This window comes from Pipistrellus hanaki, assembly GCF_964339955.1.
Source record: "Pipistrellus hanaki genome assembly, chromosome: 7".
Lineage (NCBI taxonomy): Eukaryota > Metazoa > Chordata > Mammalia > Chiroptera > Vespertilionidae > Pipistrellus > Pipistrellus hanaki.
The window spans coordinates 2,707,122-2,726,138 of record NC_140509.1 but is presented as its reverse complement, the minus strand read 5'-3'; the positions used below and the strand labels follow the sequence as shown (position 1 = coordinate 2,726,138).

The window sequence follows — 19,017 nt, the reverse complement described above, 5'->3', positions numbered from 1 at the left end:
CCTTCCTCTCCTCCGCTCGGATGCAGACTTGCATTGAGCTCTGATGGCTCCCCAAGCTTTCTGGCTCCCTCCACATTGGTTTTCTCTAATAAAATCTGGCGTGTTAATGCTGTGCTAGTGTCTGCTCTTCCTGCCGACACAGTGTGTCAGGAGCGGTCCGACAGCACAGGCTTGTTTCTCCCCGGCCTGCCGTCCAGGTTGCAGGCGGGGCACATGACGGCGCTGAACAGCCAGCTGTCACGGTGGGGAGCCGAGGAAATGCCCTGGTCCAGGGGAGTGCTCTGATGATAGAAGGGTTTGTCCATCACGAGAGTGAGGCGGGGGCAGGCCTGCAGACAGCAGAGTTGGCTGGTTACTTACTGCGAGCTGTGTGGATGCCCTAGGAAGGATGATGAGGATCTGAAAATTGTTAACAAACCATCGCTGGTGAGTGTGAGAGCCTCTGCGGCAGTTTGCAGAGGCTTTCCCGCTGTACAGGCAGCAGGCAGAGGTGCGTGCAGCTGAATACATAACCCCTAGCACTCAGCCAAGTCAGGTCCGTCAGGACAGTGGTCGGCAAACTCATTAGTCACCAGAGCCAAATATCAACAGGACAACGATTGAAATTTCTTTGGAGAGCCACATTTTTAAAACTTAAACATCTTCTAGCGCCACTTCTTCAAAATAGGCTCACCCAGACCGTGGTATTTTGTGGAAGAGCCACACTCAAGGGGCCGAAGAGCCGCAGTTTGCGGACCACGGCGTCAGGTAAAAGTCAGGGCCTTAGATTCTGCAGTTGGAACGGGTGGTTCTGATGGTGCTTTCTGGGCCTCTGGGCCTCTTCGGAGGCTTGCTCTTCTCTAGGAATGCCTAGCTCCTCCCCGCTGAGGCAGGTGCTGCAGCTCCCCTCCATGGACAGCCCGCTCACCAGCTGCCCACCTCCTCTCCTCTGCCCGCATCACCCAGCAGGGGACAGAGCAGGTGAGCAAGGGGAGGGGAGAGGCTTTACCTACAACTGGTGGTTCCAGAGCTTAGCCAGCGGGTACAAGCAGGAGCCCAAGGAACATTCGAGCTGGATTTTGAAAGGCCAGTAAACCAGGTAGAGAGGGGAAATCTGATTGGCTTTCTCAGGGCATGGGCCTGTCAGGTACTGCAGGGTGAGGCTGGGGCTCTGTGTAGACCAGAAAAAGCAACGTCCAGCTCTCGATACTGTAGGCGTGGCTTCATGGCCCTGGTAGCGATCTTGGTTGTGGCCCTCGCTCTTCACTTCCTTTCTCCAGGGAGACAGGGCGGGCCCTTCTCTCCTGTGATCTCTCCCTTTCTCTCCAGATGGGAAACAACGCTCAGCACCTCAAGCCCCTCCTGTGGGCGTGACTCAAGGCGGACCGCTCCAACCCTCAGGCCCGAAGGAGAAGATGGATTTTCTTTCCAATGCAGCGCGGCCCGTGTAACCGAGGAGAGGCAGTGTGGCCCACATCGAAACACCAGCTTGCCATTAGACTCGCTCTGTGGGAGGCAGGGCAAGGGACCGAAACCTATGTCCCGGTCCGGGCCCTGAGAAATGACTCCGATACCAGAGCCGCAAGGCAGACCGACTCCAGCAGCCGTGGCGAAGGAGGACCACATCTTGAGAGGGGACGCCCCATTCCACCATGGAGCCCCAACAACCAGCCACCACTAGCGCCGCCCTCTGCCCTCTGCTGGCCCCCTGGTTGGGAGGAGGATAGAGCAAGAAGTCAGAGTGAAAACCAGAAGAGCACTCCGCCCTCCCCTCTGGGCAGCCCAGCGGGGGGCACCTGCACACGGGAGGCGGAGTCTCACAGGAGGCGCAGGAAGCTGACCGTGAGGTGTGACCTGGCTCGGGGGTATTCATCCAGACCTCCAGGACGCCCTGCCACCTCGGGAAGCGTAGTATTCGGGAAGGCACCCCCGCAGTCCCCACACAGCGCCCCCCAGAGGCACCCCCGCAGTCCCCACACAGCGCCCCCCAGAGGCACTCCCCCCCCCCCCGCAGTCCCCACACAGCGCCCCCCAGGGGCAGAGCAGCCGCTGGGCCCGCTCACCCTCCGCAGGGCAGCTGCTGTCGGACTTCCTTTGCTACCGGAGGGCAGGCACCAGCCTGGCAGCCCCGCCACCACAGGAGCAGAGCTGGACACACACACACACTCACACACTCACACACACACTCACACACTCACACACACTTACACTCACACACACTCACACTCACACACACACACTCATACACACACACACTCACACACTCACACACTCACACACACTCACACACACACACACTCACACACTCACTCACACACACTCACACACACTCACACTCACACACACACACACACTCACACTCACACTCACTCACACACTCACTCACACACACACTCACACACACTCACACACACACACACTCACACATTCACACACACTCTCACACACACACTCACACACACACTCACACACACATACACACACACACTCACACACACACTCACACACACACTCACACACTCACACACACTCACACACACACTCACACACACACTCACACACACACACAGACACACACACACACTCACACACACACACTCACACACACACACTCACACACACACTCACACACACACACTCGCACACACACACACACTCACACACACACTCACACACACACACACTCACACTCACACACACACACTCACACACACACTCACACACACACACACTCACACACACTCACACACTCACACACACACACACACTCACACACACACACACACACTCACACACTCACACACACACACACACTCACACACACACACACACACACTCACACACACACACACACATACACACACACTCACACACTCACACACACACACACACACACACACACACACACTCACACACACACTCACACACACACACTCACACACACACTCACACACTCACACACACACACACACACACTCACACACACACACACACACACACACACACCCGCTCCCACTCCTGCCCCGCCCCCGCCCCGCTCTGCTCTCTCTCAGGAAGCTAGCGGGAGCCTGTCACAGGAGGCGCTGGGGTGTGCTCAGGGCCCAGCACTTTGGGTGCATTGTATGCAGCAGGCTGGGTGCATTGTATGCAGAAACTAGCCTGAGGGCCCAGCAGCGGGCAGAGTGCCCCGCAGGGCTTTAACCTGAGCGGCAGGAAAGCCCTCCCACAGGAACAAGTGACTCAGCTTAGCCCGGCCTCACCTCAGGGCCCGCAGCCGCCAGGGCACGGGCCGTCCCAGGGCAATGTGTGTGTCTGCAGCCCGCAGCCGCCAGGGCACGGGCCGTCCCAGGGCAATGTGTGTGTCTGCAGCCCGCAGCCGCCAGGGCACGGGCCGTCCCAGGACAATGTGTGTGTGTGTCCCGCTGGAGGAGGGAGGGCGTGCGGGGAAGGGCTTCCTCAGGGCCGCGGCCCTGCCAGAGGTTCGGCGCGGGAAGAGGGACTGTGCCTGGAGGGCCCGGGCCAGAACCTGCCCACACGCTGGCCTTGAACTGACGCCCAATGCTCCAGGCGGCCCCGGAGGCACCGCGGAAGGCTGGAGCCAAGGTGCTCCTTGGCACGGCAGGTGAGCCGCTGCAGGCGGCGCCTCTTCCACAACCGGTGCCATCCGGGGCGTGTTCTTTGTCAGGGTGGTTTGAGGCCCTGTGGGTGCGTATAAAATTTTGGATGATTTTTGGATTATCTAGTTCTGTGAAATCCACCGTTGTTTATTTGGAAAGAAATTGCATTGCTGCCAGAACCGGTTTGGCCCAGTGGATAGAGCGTCGGTCTTCGGACTGAAGGGTCCTAGGTTCGATTCTGGTCAAGGGCATGTACCTTGCTTGTGGGCACATCCTCAGTGGGGGGTGTGCAGGAGGCAGCTGGTGGATGTTTCTCTCGATATTTCTGACTTTCTGTCCCTCTCCCTTCCTCTCTGTAAAAAATCAATAAAAATATATTTAAAAAAAAAAGAAATTGCATTGAATCACACTTTGCTTTAAGTAGTGTGGATATCTTAATAATATTAATTCTTTCTATTTATGAGCACAGCATATGCTTCCATTTATTTGTATCTTCAACTTCTTACTTTTGTACCTTACACTTTTTTATGGATCTTTTACCTTCTTGGTTAAATTTTTTCCTAATAATTTTTTTATGGGATGTTTTCTGTTTCCCTTTGTGATGGTTCTTTATTGGTGTATAAAAATGCAACTGATGTCCTAGCCAGTTTGCCTCAGTGGATAGAGCGTCAGCCTGTGGACCGAAGGGTCCAAGGTTTGATTCCAGCTGAGGGCATGTGCCTTGGGTGTGGGCTCCTCCATGGCCCCAGCCCTGGTCAGGGCTTGTGAAGGAGGCAACAAATCAATGTGTTTCTCTCACATCGATGTCTCTGTCTCTCCCTCTCTTACACTCTCTCCGAATCAATGGGGAAATACCCTCGGGTAAGGATTAAAAAAAAGCAATTGATTTTTGAATATTTATTTTGTATCTTGCTACTTTACTGAATTGACTTATCAGTGTTAGTAGTTTTCTGGTGGAATCTTTAGGATTCTTTTATTTTATTTGTTTTAAAAATATTTTTATTGATTTCAGAGAGGAAGGGAGAGGGAGAGAGAGATACAAACATCAATGATGGGAGAGAATCATGGATCAGCTGCCTCCTGCAGGACCCCACTGGGTATCAAGCCCATAATAGGGCATGTGCCATGATCAGGAATTGAACTATGACCTCCTGGTTCATGGGTCAATGCTCAACCACTGAGCCACACGGCTGGGCCACTGTACTAATATTTTGTTGAAGATTTTTGCATCCATGTTCATCAGGAACATTAGCTCTTTGTAGTATTTTTATGTGGTTTTGAAATTAGGGTAATGCAGGCCTCTTCAAAAGAGCTTGGGAGTCTTCCCTCTGCTTGAATTTTCTGGAACAGTCTGAGAAGTATTGGTTAGTTCTTTTTTGGTAAAATTCACTTGTGAAGTCATTTTGTCCAGGACTCTTGTTTGTTGGGAGTTTTTTTGAGGGAAAAATTAAGCCTTATTTTTTTAAACCAGACCATTAGGGACATACACGACAGTCCTGAACCAGCAGCCAAACAGGCATCTTATCGTTCAAGTGTAAGTGGGTAAAAGGACAAAGTCTTTTTTTTTAAATTATTATCTTTGTACATATACCATTGCCCCCCCCCCACCACCACCAAAGGACAAAGTCTTATCCACAGCGGAGGAGCCCAGGCTGCCAGGCCTCAGGCAAAGTGGCATTCGCTGGGGGGGGGGGGGGGGGGGGGGCTGCCCCTCTAAAAGCCAGGCTCCCCCAGGTTGCTGACTTCCCCGTCCTCCCTGTGCCAGGGGTGGTCTCCACAGGGGCTGAGCGAGGGGCGCAGGGTTAGGTTTCATTCCTGAAAACCAGGTTTCCCCCAGCGCCGTGCTTCCCACTCTCAGCAGGCAGCCCCCTATTCACTGCTCACTCCGCATCCTGCACCCCCCCCCCCCCCCAGGGCGGCGGCAGGCTGTCCTCACCCGCGGTGCACAGGCTCAGCGCAGCGCCAGGACACCTGCGCCCCACCTGGTGTGGCGTCTCCGGTCCTGTGACCGAGGCCTCAGGCTCAGTGATGGAACGGGTGGGGCTCCAGGAAGTAGCCCCCCATGGAAACTGTCAAAGTTCTCACCAAACAGCTCTCCCAGCTGCACACCTTAAGTCACCTTCACGCTCTTGCATGCAGAACCAAACCAGCAAAACAGACCGGAACCGGTTTCCCTTCTAAGTGGTGACCTCCTGGTTGTGCTGTGCAGCGTGTGGGAGCCGGTGTGACGGTGCCTCTGGTGAGCAGGAGCTGGCAGCACACGCAAGCCCCTCTCCCCCTCCCCAGGCACGGGCAGGGTTCCAGCCAGCCAGCCTGCCAGGACCTCAGAGGCCCTGGCTGGCTTTGAGGGAGCTGCCTGCTGCCAGGACAAGCTCCTGCCACATAACAGGTGGCTCTCAGAAGTGTCTGACCCAAATGTTAGCACCAGCATTTTCTGTTTCACTTCCTAGGATTAAAACACAGGAAACCAGTGTCCAGAGGCAAATGACATGCTTTAAACGCGCTGCCATCCTCTATTCCTCGTTCATAAACCCGCTTAAAAGACCAAAATTCTCATTCTTCTTTTTATTTTTTTAATTTTATTTTTTAAAATATATTTTATTGATCCTTCACAGAGAGGAAGAAAGAGGGATAGAGAGCTAGAAACATCGAGGAGAGAGAATCATCGACCAGCTGCCTCCTGTACACCCCTCACCGGGGATGTGCTCGCAATCAATGTACATGCCCTTGACCGGAATTGAACCTGGGACCCTTCAGTCCGCAGACCGACACTCTATCCACTGAGCCAAACTGGTTTCGGCTCATTCTTCGTTTTAAACAGCTTCCTGCCCGCAGTCCCCATGGCCAATGGCAAATGCGTCTGTTTCTGACAGGAAGGGGAGCGCCTGCATCTCTGGTCTCGGTCGGAAGGAGGCTCGTGCGGTCATCCACACGCCGGGTCACGCAGCTGCCTCCCTGGCTCTGCTCCCGGCACCTTGGAACCTCTGGCTTTGCCGATGCTGCACGGTGCGCCAGGCGCCAGGCCGGGAGGTCCTGCCACTTCTCCAGCTCGCTCAGTGCACGCTCAGTCCCCACAACAGCCGCGCTGCACCGCGGTGTCCTCTCTCCAGACTTCCCGGAGCCCACTGCCTCCTGCATCGGGGCTGCTGCAGGTCTGCCAGAGGGCTCCATGCTGTACCGCCTGGCACTATGCCCACCTGTGGGAGGCTTTTAAAAATATATATTTTATTGATTTTGTACAGAAAGGAAGGGAGAGAGACAGAGAGTTAGAAACATCGATGAGAGAGAATCATCGATCAGCTGCCTCTTGCACACCCCCTACTGGGTGTGTGCCTGCAACCAAGGTACATGCCCTTGACCGGAATCGAACCCGGGACCCTTCAGTCCCCAAGCCGACTCTCTATCCATTGAGCCAAACCGGTCTTGGCTATTTTATTGATTTTTTACAGAGAGGAAGAGAGAGGGATAGAGAGTTAGAAACATCGATGAGAGAGAAACATTGACCAGCTGCCTCTTGCTCCTCCCTCCCACCCCCCTGGGGATGTGCATGCCCTTCACCGGAATCGAACCTGCGATCTTTCAGTCCCCAGGCCGACGCTCTATCCACTGAGCCAAACCGGTTTTGGCTGTGGGAGGTTTGTGATTACTACTTTGATTTCATTAGTTGTAATTGGTCTGTTCAGATTTTCTATATCATCTTGATTCTAGGAGTATATCTGTTACTTCCAGATTGTCCAATTTGTTAGCATATAGATGTCCAAAATATCTATACGGCCGAAACGGGTTTGGCTCAGTGGATAGAGCGTCTGTCTGAGGACTGAAGAGTCCCAGGTTTGATTCCGGTCAAGGGCACATCCCAGTAGGGGGTGTGCAAGAGGCAGCTGGTCGATGTTTCTCTCTCATCGATGTTTCTAACTCTCTATCCCTCTCCCTTCCTCTCTGTAAAAAATCAATAAAATATATTTCTTTAAAAAAATAATAATATCTATATGTATAAAAGCCAAGCAACCAGAACAAGGGAACCACTGGACGACCGGTCATGATGTGCACTGTGGTGACCAGCGGCCCAATCGGCCCCGATCAGCCCCCTGCGACCTCCCACAGCCCCTCCCTCTGGCTGGCCCTGCCCCTGGTCGGCCCCGTCGGGCGGGCCGCCGGACCCCTCCTGGGCACAGATCCCGCACCAGGCCTCCAGTTTCCTTATAATTCCTGTATTTCTGTGGTGTGGGTTGTTACTTTCCCCTTTCACTTCTGGTTTTATTTGTTGTTGTTTATGTGTCTGATTAGAGGTTTGTCAATCTTGTTTATCTTTATTAAGAACCAGCTCCTGGTTTCATTGCTCTTTTGTATTTTTTAAGACTCTATTTTGTTTATTGTTGCTTTGATCTTTGATCTTTATTATTTCCTTCCTTCTACTCACTTTGGGCTTTGTTTGTTGTTCTTTAGTTCCTTTAGATGGATTTTTTTTAGATTGTTTATTTGAAATTTTCTTTTTTTAAAATATTTTATTTATTTTTTAAAATAAATCTTTATTGCTCAGATTATTACAATTGTTTCTCCTCCCCCCCCCCCCCCCCCCAGCTTCCTTCCACCTGGTTCCCGCCCCACCCTCTGCCTTTATCCCCCCCCACCCCCGGCATTGTCCTCATCCCTAGGTTACCCGATTTTGATCCAGTCTCTTTCTGCACCCCCACACCCTTTTCCCCCTGATAATTATCAATCCACTCCCTTTCTTTGCCCCTGATTCTGTTATATTCACCAGTTTATTCTGTTCCTCAGATTTTGTTTTTTTTATGCCCGCCCTCAGGACGGCGCCCGGGGCTCGGGAGACCCGGACACTCACGCACGCTCACGCACAGTAGGACTGTGGGGTTCACGTTCCCACGTTTGAGTCATGCCAGATTTCTGGCTTTGACTCGGCTCTCTGTACGGCTGGTCCTGGCTCACCAGGCCTCCACACACACACGGTTTAAACCGCACGAGTCGTCACGGAAGGAGACCGCCTGGTTCCAGGCGACAAGTGTGTCAGCGCAGTTGGTAGGCCCCAAAGGAGCACGGCTTTACGTTAAGGATCCCTGGAGAGTATTCCTCAGATTTTTTTTTTAAAGGCCGTATTTTTATTTATTTATTTATTTATTTATTTATTTATTTATTAATATATTTTATTGATTTTTTACAGAGAGGAAGGGAGAGAGATAGAGAGCTAGAAACATCAACCAGCTGCCTCTTGCACACCCCCTACCGGGGATGTGCCCGCAACCAAGGTACATGCTCTTGACCGGAATCGAACCTGGGACCTTTCAGTCCGCAGACCAACACTCTACCACTGAGCCAAATCGGTTTCAGCTGTTCCTCAGATTTTTTTTTTTAAATCAATCTTTATTGTTCATATTATTACAAAGGTTCCTCATTTCTTCCCCCCTCCACCAGGTTCCCACCCCACCCTCCTTCCCCTCCCCACCCCCCATTGTCCTCATCCATAGGTGCACAGTTTATATTCAGTCTCTTTCTTTCCCCGAGAACAGTCAGTCCACTCCCCTCCCATATTGCCGACTCTACTACAATGAACCACTATTATTGTTCATCAGGATTTCCAATCTCCATTTTGTTGTTGTTGTTGTTGTTGTTTTTAATTAATAAACTTTTACACTTCTAAGAATAAATTTTATTTTATTTTTTTTAATAAATTTTTATTGTTCATATTTTTTTTTAAATCAATCTTTATTGTTCATATTATTACAAAGGTTCCTCATTTCTTCCCCCCTCCACCAGGTTCCCACCCCACCTTCTGCCCCCTCCCCATCCCCCATTGTCCTCATCCATAGGTGCACAGTTTATGTTCAGTCTCTTCCTCCCTCCCTTCCCCGATAGTAAATCCCTTTTCAGATAGTAAATCTGTTACTTAGCATTTTCTCATATCAATAATACCTCCACATGCCCAATGATACACTTCACACAAAAGACATTTTCAAATAGGTCAACCAGCCTCACCAGGCCCCACCCAAGGCACTCACAGATCAACACCCCAGCGCTATACTAACTCAACACATCCAGATCTAAGCCTTCATCACTTGATTCAGCAGACCCTCAAGTTCCCGCAAAAGTTTCCAGCCATGTCTGAGAGGCAGCCGTGGGCAGGTACAGGCGAGGAGTAAGCTGTTTCGGGCCTGGCTGCTCCGGGCCTGGCCTCTGTTGCTCTGGTTCGTTCCACAACCAGCTGCTCCGGGTCTGGTCACTGCCGCTCCCGACCTAGTTGCTCTGGACTTGGCTGTTGCTGCTACAGGCCTGGCCGCACCCGACCCGGCTGCTCTGGGCCCGGTTGCTCCGGTCCCGGCCGCTCCGGGCCTGGCCGCTCCCAGCCTGTCAACCGCTGCTCCGGGCCTGGCCGCACAAGACCCGGCTGCTCCGGGCCTGGCCGCTCCCAGCCTGGCAGCCGCTGCTCTGAGCCTGGCCGCACCAGACCCGGCTGCTCCGGGCCTGGCCGCTCCCAGCCCGGCAGCTGTTGCTCCGGGCCTGGCCGCTCCCAGCCTGTCAGCCGCTGCTCTGGGCCTGGCCGCACCACACCCGGCTGCTCCAGGCCTGGCCACTCCCAGCCTGGCAGCCGCTTCTCCAGGCCTGGCCACTCCCAGCCTGGCAGCCACTGCTCCGGGCCTGGCCGCACCAGACCCGGCTGCTCCGGGCCTGGCCGCTCCCAGCCTGGCAGCCGCTGCTCCGGGCCTGGCCGCACCAGACCCGGCTGCTCCGGGCCTGGCCGCTCCCAGCCTGGCAGCCGCTGCTCCGGGCCTGGCCGCTCCCAGCCTGTCATCCGCTGCTCTGGGCCTGGCCGCACCACACCCGGCTGCTCCGGGCCTGGCCGCTCCCAGCCTGGCAGCCGCTGCTCCGGGCCTGGCCGCACCAGACCCGGCTGCTCCGGGCCTGGCCACTCCCAGCCTGGCAGCCGCTTCTCCAGGCCTGGCCACTCCCAGCCTGGCAGCCACTGCTCCGGGCCTGGCCGCACCAGACCCGGCTGCTCCGGGCCTGGCCGCTCCCAGCCTGGCAGCCGCTGCTCCGGGCCTGGCCGCACCAGACCCGGCTGCTCCGGGCCTGGCCGCTCCCAGCCTGGCAGCCGCTGCTCCGGGCCTGGCCGCACCAGACCCGGCTGCTCCGGGCCTGGCCGCTCCCAGCCTGGCAGCCGCTTCTCCAGGCCTGGCCACTCCCAGCCTGGCAGCCACTGCTCCGGGCCTGGCCGCACCAGACCCGGCTGCTCCGGGCCTGGCCGCTCCCAGCCTGGCAGCTGCTACTCCGGGCCTGGCCGCTCCCAGCCTGGCAGCCACTGCTCCGGGCCTGGCCGCACCAGACCCGGCTGCTCCGGGCCTGGCCGCTCCCAGCCTGGCAGCTGCTGCTCCGGGCCTGGCCGCTCCCAGCCTGGCAGCCGCTGCTCCTGGCCTGGCCGCACCAGACCCGGCTGCTCCGGGCCTGGCCGCTCCCAGCCTGGCAGCTGTTGCTCCGGGCCTGGCTGCTCCCAGCCTGGCAGCTGCTGCTCCGGGTCTGGCCGCTCCTAGCCTGGCAGCCGCTGCTCCAGGCCTGGCCACACCAGACCCAGCTGCTCCGGGCCTGGCCGCTCCCAGCCTGGCAGCCGCTGCTCCGGGCCTGGCCGCACCCGACCTGGCTGCTCTAGGCCCAGCTTCTCCGGGCCCAGCCACTCCATGTCTGGGTGTTCCTGGACTGGCCACCCTGTGCTTGGCGGCCTCTGCCTCAGGCCTGGCTGCCACTGCCCCAGGTCTGGCTGCTCCAGTGCTGGCCGTTGATGCTCTTGTTCTGGCTGCTGCTGCTCTGGGGCCTGGCCACTGCTGCTCCGGGCCCAGCTGCCACTGCCTTGTGCCTGGCCACTCTAGGCCTGGTCGCCGCTGTTCCAACATTCTGTCCCTTTTTTCTCTTTTTTTTTTTTTTTTCTTTTTAAAAAAAAAAACAAAAAACGCATTTATGTTGCAATGTTGGCTGGTGAGTTGAGTTCTGACTTAGTCTTTGATTTTTCAAGATCTTCTTTGTATTCTTTCTTAAGTAATTTTACTATCATTTGCTCTCACTTGATTTCTTCACATTGAGAACTTCTTTGGTTTCTTCCTCCTTGTCCTGGGAGCTCAGCAGGTTGGCCTGTGGCACTCCTTTGTTCTCCGCGGGCTCCCGCGCTGCTCCAGCCTGTTGCCGCGGTTGGCGCCGCCCAGGAAGCAGCCCCCCGTCCTTGGCTCCGTTGCCCGCGCTCAGCAGTCAAAGGCTCAGGGGCACCCCCCCCCCCCCCCCGGGGGCCCCGTCGCCCGGCTCCTTGCTGGCGCCCGGCTGGCCGGTGTCCGACAGGGGCTCCTGCTCCTCGTGGCGTTCCTCCAGTCTGGAGCTTTCTTTCTCCCTCCCACTAGGGAAGTCCAGGATCAGAGTCAACAGACTGTCCTCTGCGCACAGTGTGCGCGACTCCGGGGGCTCGGCCTTTTGCAGGGCTCCCAGGACTCCACCTCACAGCTCCGTCTCCCCCTGCCCGAGCCTGGGTCCCCAGGGACTGGCCCAGACCTGGAGTTCGGGGCGGTCTGGACTGAGGCTCAGAGCTGCCGCCGGAGGCTTTGTTTCTTCCGGCTAGGGTAATCCAGCATCAGAGTCAACATTCAGTCCTCTGCGCGCCATGTGCGCGCGACTCCGGGGGCCCCGCATTTCGCCGTCCCCCGGGATTGTCTCCCCCTGCCGGAGCCTGGGTCCCCAGGGTCTGGCCCATAACTTGGGGCTCAGCGCTGCCGGTTCGGGGGTTCAGCCCAGGCTGGGGGTTCTATTTCCTTCCTGCTAGGGAACGCCAGGCAGCACCCAGCCCTCTCCTCCTCTCCGGCTGCGACCTCTCCGCGCGCGCGTGCGTGCGAGCGCGCAGCATGTCTCCGTACCTTAGGCTTTTTTTCAGCTCCTCTGATTTTCCTTCTGGTTTTCTCCCTCCTTCCTATTGTAGAGTTTTCAGTCAGTCGACTACCTGTAGCTCTGGGCAATGTCCACTCTACATTTTAGTTGTATTCCCTTGAAATTGTTGTGAGCTGCTGCGGCTAGGTGTATACCCGAGCAGCCATCTTGGATCCTCTAAGAATAAATTTTAAAATCTAATAATTTTAAACCTTGTTCTTTTTCTGCCCTGGGAATTGAAAGCAAACTTGTTTACATGTAAACTTGCCCTTAGGCTATCAAAAGGTGTAGCCATTCAAGTGTAAATGGACACATTGTTTAAACATAGCTGCTGGTTGGAATTGGATTACCTGTTCTGGGTGGGAAGGGCTTGTCATTCCCTTTCTCCATTAAAATTAAGGTGTTAGCTTTAAAACCTCTTTTTGGCAAGAGACCTTAAACTTTCAGAACTTTAAATTTTTCAGATAGTAAATCAGTTACTTAGCATTTTCTCAAATCAATAATACCTCCACATGCCCAGGAATATACTTCACACAAAAGACATTTCCAAATAGATCAACCAACCTCATCCAGGTCCCACACAAGGTACTCACAGATCAACACCCCAGCGCTATACTAACTCAACACATCCAGATCTAAGCCTTCCTCATTTGATTCAGCAGACCCTCAAGTTCCTCAAAAGTTTCCAACCATGTCTGAGAGGCAGCCTTGGGGCGGAGGCAGGCGAGGAGCAAGCTATTCCGGGCCTGGATGCTCCGAGCCTGGCCTCTGTTGCTCTGGTCCGTTCCACTACCAGCTGCTCCGGGTCTGGCCACTGCCACTCCCGACCTGGCTTCTCCAGGCATGGCTGCTGCTGCTCCGGGCGTGGCCGCACCCGACCCAGCTGCTCTGGGCCCAGCTGCTCTGGGCCTGGTAGCTCCCAGCCTGGATGCTCCGGGCTTGGCTGCTGATGTTCTGGGTCTGGCTGCTCCTGACCCGGCTGCTCTGGGCCGGGATGCTCCGGGCCCGGCCACTCCGGGTCTGGGTGTTCATGGACTGGCCACCCTGGGCTTGGCTGCCTCCGCCTCAGGCCTGGCTGCCACTGCCCCTGGTCTGGCTGCTCCAGGCCTGGCTGTTGCTGCTCTGATTCTGACTGCTGCTGCTCTGGGGCCTGGCTGTTGCTGCTCTGGGCCAGGCTGCCACTGTCTTGTGCCTGGCCACTCTAGGCCTGGCCGCCGCCATTCTGACATTCTGTCCTTTTTTTAAAAAAAACAACAACACGCATTTATGTTGCAATGTTGGCTGCTGATTTGAGTTCTGACTTAGTCTTCGATTTTTCAAGATCTTCTTTATATTATTTCTTAAGTAATTTTACTATCTTTTGCTCTCACTTGATTTCTTCACATTGAAAATTTCTTCGGTTTCTTCCTCCTTGTCTTGGAAGCTCAGCAGGTTGGCCTGTGGCACCCCTTTGTTCTCCGCGGGCTCCTGCACTGCTTCAGCCTGTTGCCAGAGTCGGCACCGCCGCCCAGGAAGCAGCCCCCGGCCCCGGCTCCATGGCCTGCGCTCAGCGGTCGAAGGCCCAGGGGCACCCCCCACCTGGGGGCCCCGTAGCCCGGCTCCTTGCTGGTGCCCAGCTGGCCAGTGTCTGGCAGGGGCTCCTGCTCCTCATTGCGTTCCTGCAGTCTGGAGCTTTTTTTCTCCTTCCCGCTAGGGGCGTCTAGCATCAGAGTCAACAGACTGTCCTCTGCGCGCAATGTGCGAGACTCCAGGGGCTCGCTTTTCGCCGCTCCCCCAGGGCTCCACCTCACTGCCCCATCTCCCTCTGCTTGAGCCTGGGTCCCCAGGGATTGGCCTAGAACTGGGGTTCAGAGCAGTCAGGAGTGGGGCTCAGCATCGCTGGAGGTTTTGTTTCTTCCCTCCAGGGCAATCCAGCATCAGAGTCAACATTCCGTCCTCTGAGCGCAATGTGCGTGACTCTGGGGGCTCCACTTTTCGCCGCTCCCCTGGGATTCCACCTCACAGCCCTGTCTCCCCCTGCCTGTGCCTGGGTCCCCAGGGTCTGGCCTAGAACTGGGGTTCAGAGCAGTCGAAACTGGTGCCCAGCATGGCCTGAGCTCCTGTTTCCTTCCCTCCAGGGCAATCCAGCATCAGAGTCAACATTCCTTCCCTTGCGTGCAATGTGTGCGACTCCGGGGGCTCGGCCTTTGCTGTTCTCCCAGGACTCCATCTCACAGCCCCGTCTCCCTCTGCTTGAGCCTGGGTCCCCAGGGATTGGCCTAGAACTGGGGTTCAGAGCAGTCCGGACTGAGACTCAGCACTGCCGGAGGCTTTGTTTCTTCCCTCCAGGGCAATCCAGCATCAGAGTCAACATTCTGTCCTCTGCGCACAATGTGCGCAACTCCAGGGGCTCTGCTTTTTGCCGCTCCCCTGGGATTCCGCCTCACAGCCCCGTCTCCCCCTGCCTGAGCCTGGGTCCCCAGGGTCTGGCCCATAACTGGGGCTCAGCGCTGCCAGTTCTGGGGCTCAGCCCAGGCCGGGGTTTTTATTTCCTTCCTGCTAGAGAACGCCAGGCAGGCGCCCCGCCTTCTCCTCCTCTCCGGCTGTGTCCTCTCCGCGCGCGCGTGCGTGTGCGCAGCATGTCTCCGTACCTTAGGATTTTTCAGCTCCTCTGATTTTCCTTCTGGTTTTCTCTTTCCTTCTTGTTGTAGAATTTTCAGTCAGTCGACTACCTGTAGCTCTGGGCAATGTCCACTCTACATTTTAGTTGTATTCCATTGAAATTGTTGTGTGCTGCTGTGGTTAGGTGTCTACCTGAGCAGCCATCTTGGATCCTCCTCCCTGCTTCACTTCTATACCCCTATTCTGTTCCTCAGATTTTTAATTCACTTGATCTCTTCTTCTTCCTAAAGAATACCTTTCAGCATTTCATATACTACTGGTTTGGTGGCAATGAACTCCTTTAACTTTTTATTATCTGTGAAGCTCTATCTGCCCTTCAATTCTGAATGATAACTTTGCTGGATACAGTAATCTTGGTTGTAGGTTCTCACTATTCATCACTTTGAATATTTCTTGCCACTCCCGTCTGGCCTGCATAGTTTCTGTTGAGAAATCAGCTGATAGTCTGGTGCTCCCTTATAGGTAACCAACTGTTTTTCTCTTTCTGCTTGTAAGATCCTCTTGTCTTTTGCCCTTGGCATTTTAATTATGATGTGTCTTGGTGTGGTCCTCTTTGGATTCCTCTTTTTTTGGGTTCTGTACGCTTCCTGTACTTGTAAGTCTATTTCTTTCACCAGATGGGGGAACTTTTCTGATATTATTTCTTCAAATATGTTTTCAGTATTTTGCACTCTCTCTTCTTCTGGCACCCCCATAATTCGGATGTTGGTACGCTTGAAGTTGTCCCAGAGGCTCTTTACACTATCTTCTACTTTCTGGATTCTCTTTTCTTCTTGCTTCTCCAGAGGAGTGTCTTTTGGCTCTTTGACCTGATTCTTGTGTTCCTTCATTCTGCTGTTGGATCTCTGCATAATATTTTCCAATTTAGTCAGTTTATGTTTAACTCATTTTTTATGACTCATTAAATTTATCGGCCTTTTCTAGGATATTCTTGCATAACCTTATAACCATGGTTTTGAACTCTATATACTCCATCTCTTTCGTTTGAGATCTATTTCCTTGTCTCGGCATTTTCGTTGTTTCCCTGAGTTGGTAGGATGGCTTTGTGTGTTTGGTGTCCTGTATGGCTCAGTGGGTAAGCCTCCTCTGTTACCTGAGATAGACACTCTTGGTGCTCCCCTTTGTGGACTGAATATATAGCCTTGTTGTAGCTAAGTCTTTATTGTTATTGGTATCAGCTTGGATGGGGCGGAGTCTCAGGGCTGAGCTGACAGTCTTGGCTTCCCGTCAGCCCTGCCCTTATGCATATGCCTCAGACCTCTGCCTTCTGCGGCTCCCGAGTTTCCGCCTGACTGTCTCAGCTTCCCAGTGCAAGAGCGTGGGTTCCCCAGGGGCTCGCCCAGAATTGGGTTAGGTCTCTGTAGTCTGGAGCTTCTGACTGTTGGGAGCCATCAGAGTTGAGACAAGCAACTCTGTCTTAAGAAAATACAACTCCATCTTAGAATTAAGTTCCTTCTAGCAGAAGTTATGCGGTGCCCTGCGGGTTTGGCCAGAAGCTAAAAATTAACCTGCCACTTAGCACATCTTGCTCCGGAGGATCTCCGCAACTCCCCTTCCTGATCCTCCCCCATAGCTAGCCTGGCCTTGGAATGTTACACCGCCCTGGCAGTTAGCCAATCCTGTGTTGCCAGATACCTTACCATCTTGTCACTCAGTGCCTAAACCAATTATACACTGTCAAAGACCCCACTGCGTAGGCAACCCTACCCCCCTTTGTTCCTGCTGTATATATACTGCCATTCCAAAAATAAAGATTGAGGCTTGATCAGAACTTTGCCTTGCCTCCATTTCTCCGTGCCCCTGTCCCTTCTTTTCATCCTCCACAGGTCCTCCCTCCCCCCACGTTGTTGTGCCCCGCGGGTCAGGGCATCTGACTCCTTCCGCTACAGAGAGGCCACGGCAACCTCCGCGGTCAGACCTCTGCATGACTTTAGACCCTGCCCGCTATGGCTGCGGCTCCCAGCTTTCCCAGTCTTCCAGTTTGAGTCTCTGGGTGCCTTTCTCTACAGTCCAGACTCCACCTGTATGAGCCTGGGTCCTGGGGTTGGGATTTAGTACAGTCGGAAAGGGTTCAGTGCAATCAGGAGTTCCTCCCCTCCTTCCAGCCAGGCATTCGGCCGCACTTCCTCTCTGGGCACGAGCATCTCCCTACCTCAGTGCTTTGAGGCTCCCAATCCGATCAATGAGCCTCTCTCCTTCTTTCTGGTTGTAGATTTCCCACTCCACCCGCTTTCCTGTGGTTTTGGATGAAGTCCGTTCTGATTTTAGTTGTTTTTTATTTTTATTTATTTATTTTATTTTTAATATATTTTTTATTGATTTTTTACAGAGAGGAGGATAGAGGGATAGAGAGCTAGAAACGTCAATGAGAGAGAAACATCGACCAGCTGCCTCTTGCACACCCCCTACCGGGGATGTGCCCGCAACCAATGTATATGCCCTTGACCGGAATCGAACCTGAGACCTTTCAGTCCGCAGACCGACGCTCTATCACTGAGCCAAACTGGTTTTGGCTGATTTTAGTTGTTTTTAAAATTGTTGTGTGAGGCGGCAGCTTAGGTGCTTACCTAGGCCGCCATCTTGGTTCTCCCTGAAATTTTCTTGTTTTTTATGAGATGGTATGTACTGCTCTAACTATGGCCCATAGATTTTGTGTGTGTTTTTCATTTGTCTCAAGGTATCTTTTGATTTCTTCCTTGATCTCATTGTTAACCCATTTGTTGTTTAGTAACAAGTTATTTAGCAATGATATGTTTGTGTTTTCTTGATTTTTTTTAAATTCATTTCTCGTGTCATACCACTGTGGTCAGAGAAGATGCTTGATATGACCTCAATCTCTTTATATAAAAGCCCAGCGACCAGAATGGTGGAATGACCAGAACACACACTGAAGCAGCCTACCAGCCTGATCCATGCCGCCATTGGCCCCACCACCCCTGGCTGGCCCATCCCCCAAACAGCCCCCAAAACCCCAGTTGGGGACAGGGCTGGCCCGACAACTGCCTGCGGCCCTTCTCTCCCCAATGGCCCAGCCCAATGGGCCCCCATTGAGGTGCACCAGCTGGACCCCACCCATGCATGAATTTGTACACTGAGCCTCTAGTAATTTATAATTTATTGACACTAATGTTTTGTGTCCTAACATGTACACTTAAAAAGAATGCATATTCTGCTGCTTTGTGGTAAAACACTCTGAAAATATCAATAAAAATCCATCTTGTCTAGTATGTCATTTAAGGCCATGATTTCCTTGTTGATTTTCTGTCTGGAAGATCTATACATTGATGTCAGTGGGGCGATAAAATTCCCTAATAGGTCTGTATTACTGTTGATTTCTCCTTTTGTGCCCAACAGAATTTATTTTATTTATTTAGGAGCTCCTATGTTGGGTGCATAAATGTTTACAATCCTCTTGTTGATCCCTTTATCATCCTATAATATCCTCCTTTGTCTCTTAGCATAGCCCCTGTTTTAAAGACTAGTTTTGTCTGATAGAAGTATTGCTACCCAGCTTTTTTTCCTGCTTCCATTTGCATGAAATATCTTTTCCCTTTCCTTCTGAGGAGGGTCTTTTGTTCTGTCTCAAACATTAAAAAATTATTTTTTGATTTTATTAAAAAAATATTGATTGTTGCCCTAACTAGTTTAGCTCAGTTGATAGAGCATTGGTTTGTGGTCAGAAAGGTCCTGGGTTCGATTCCAGTCAAGGGCACAAGCCCGAGTGGCGGGCTCGATCCCCAGTAGGCAGGAGGCAGCCAATCAATGATTGTCTCTCATTGATAGTTCTATCTATCTCTCCCCTCGCTCCCTTCTTCTCTGCGATCAATAAAAATATAAAAACTATAGTATA

General features: G+C 53.4%; 1 long non-coding RNA gene across 1 annotated transcript in view; it reads left to right on the top strand.

Annotated features, from left to right (window-relative positions):
• The window catches only part of LOC311626233, a 1,185,289-nt gene that overhangs the window by 1,144,717 nt on the left and 21,555 nt on the right, over positions 1-19,017 (top strand). The window lies entirely within an intron of this gene.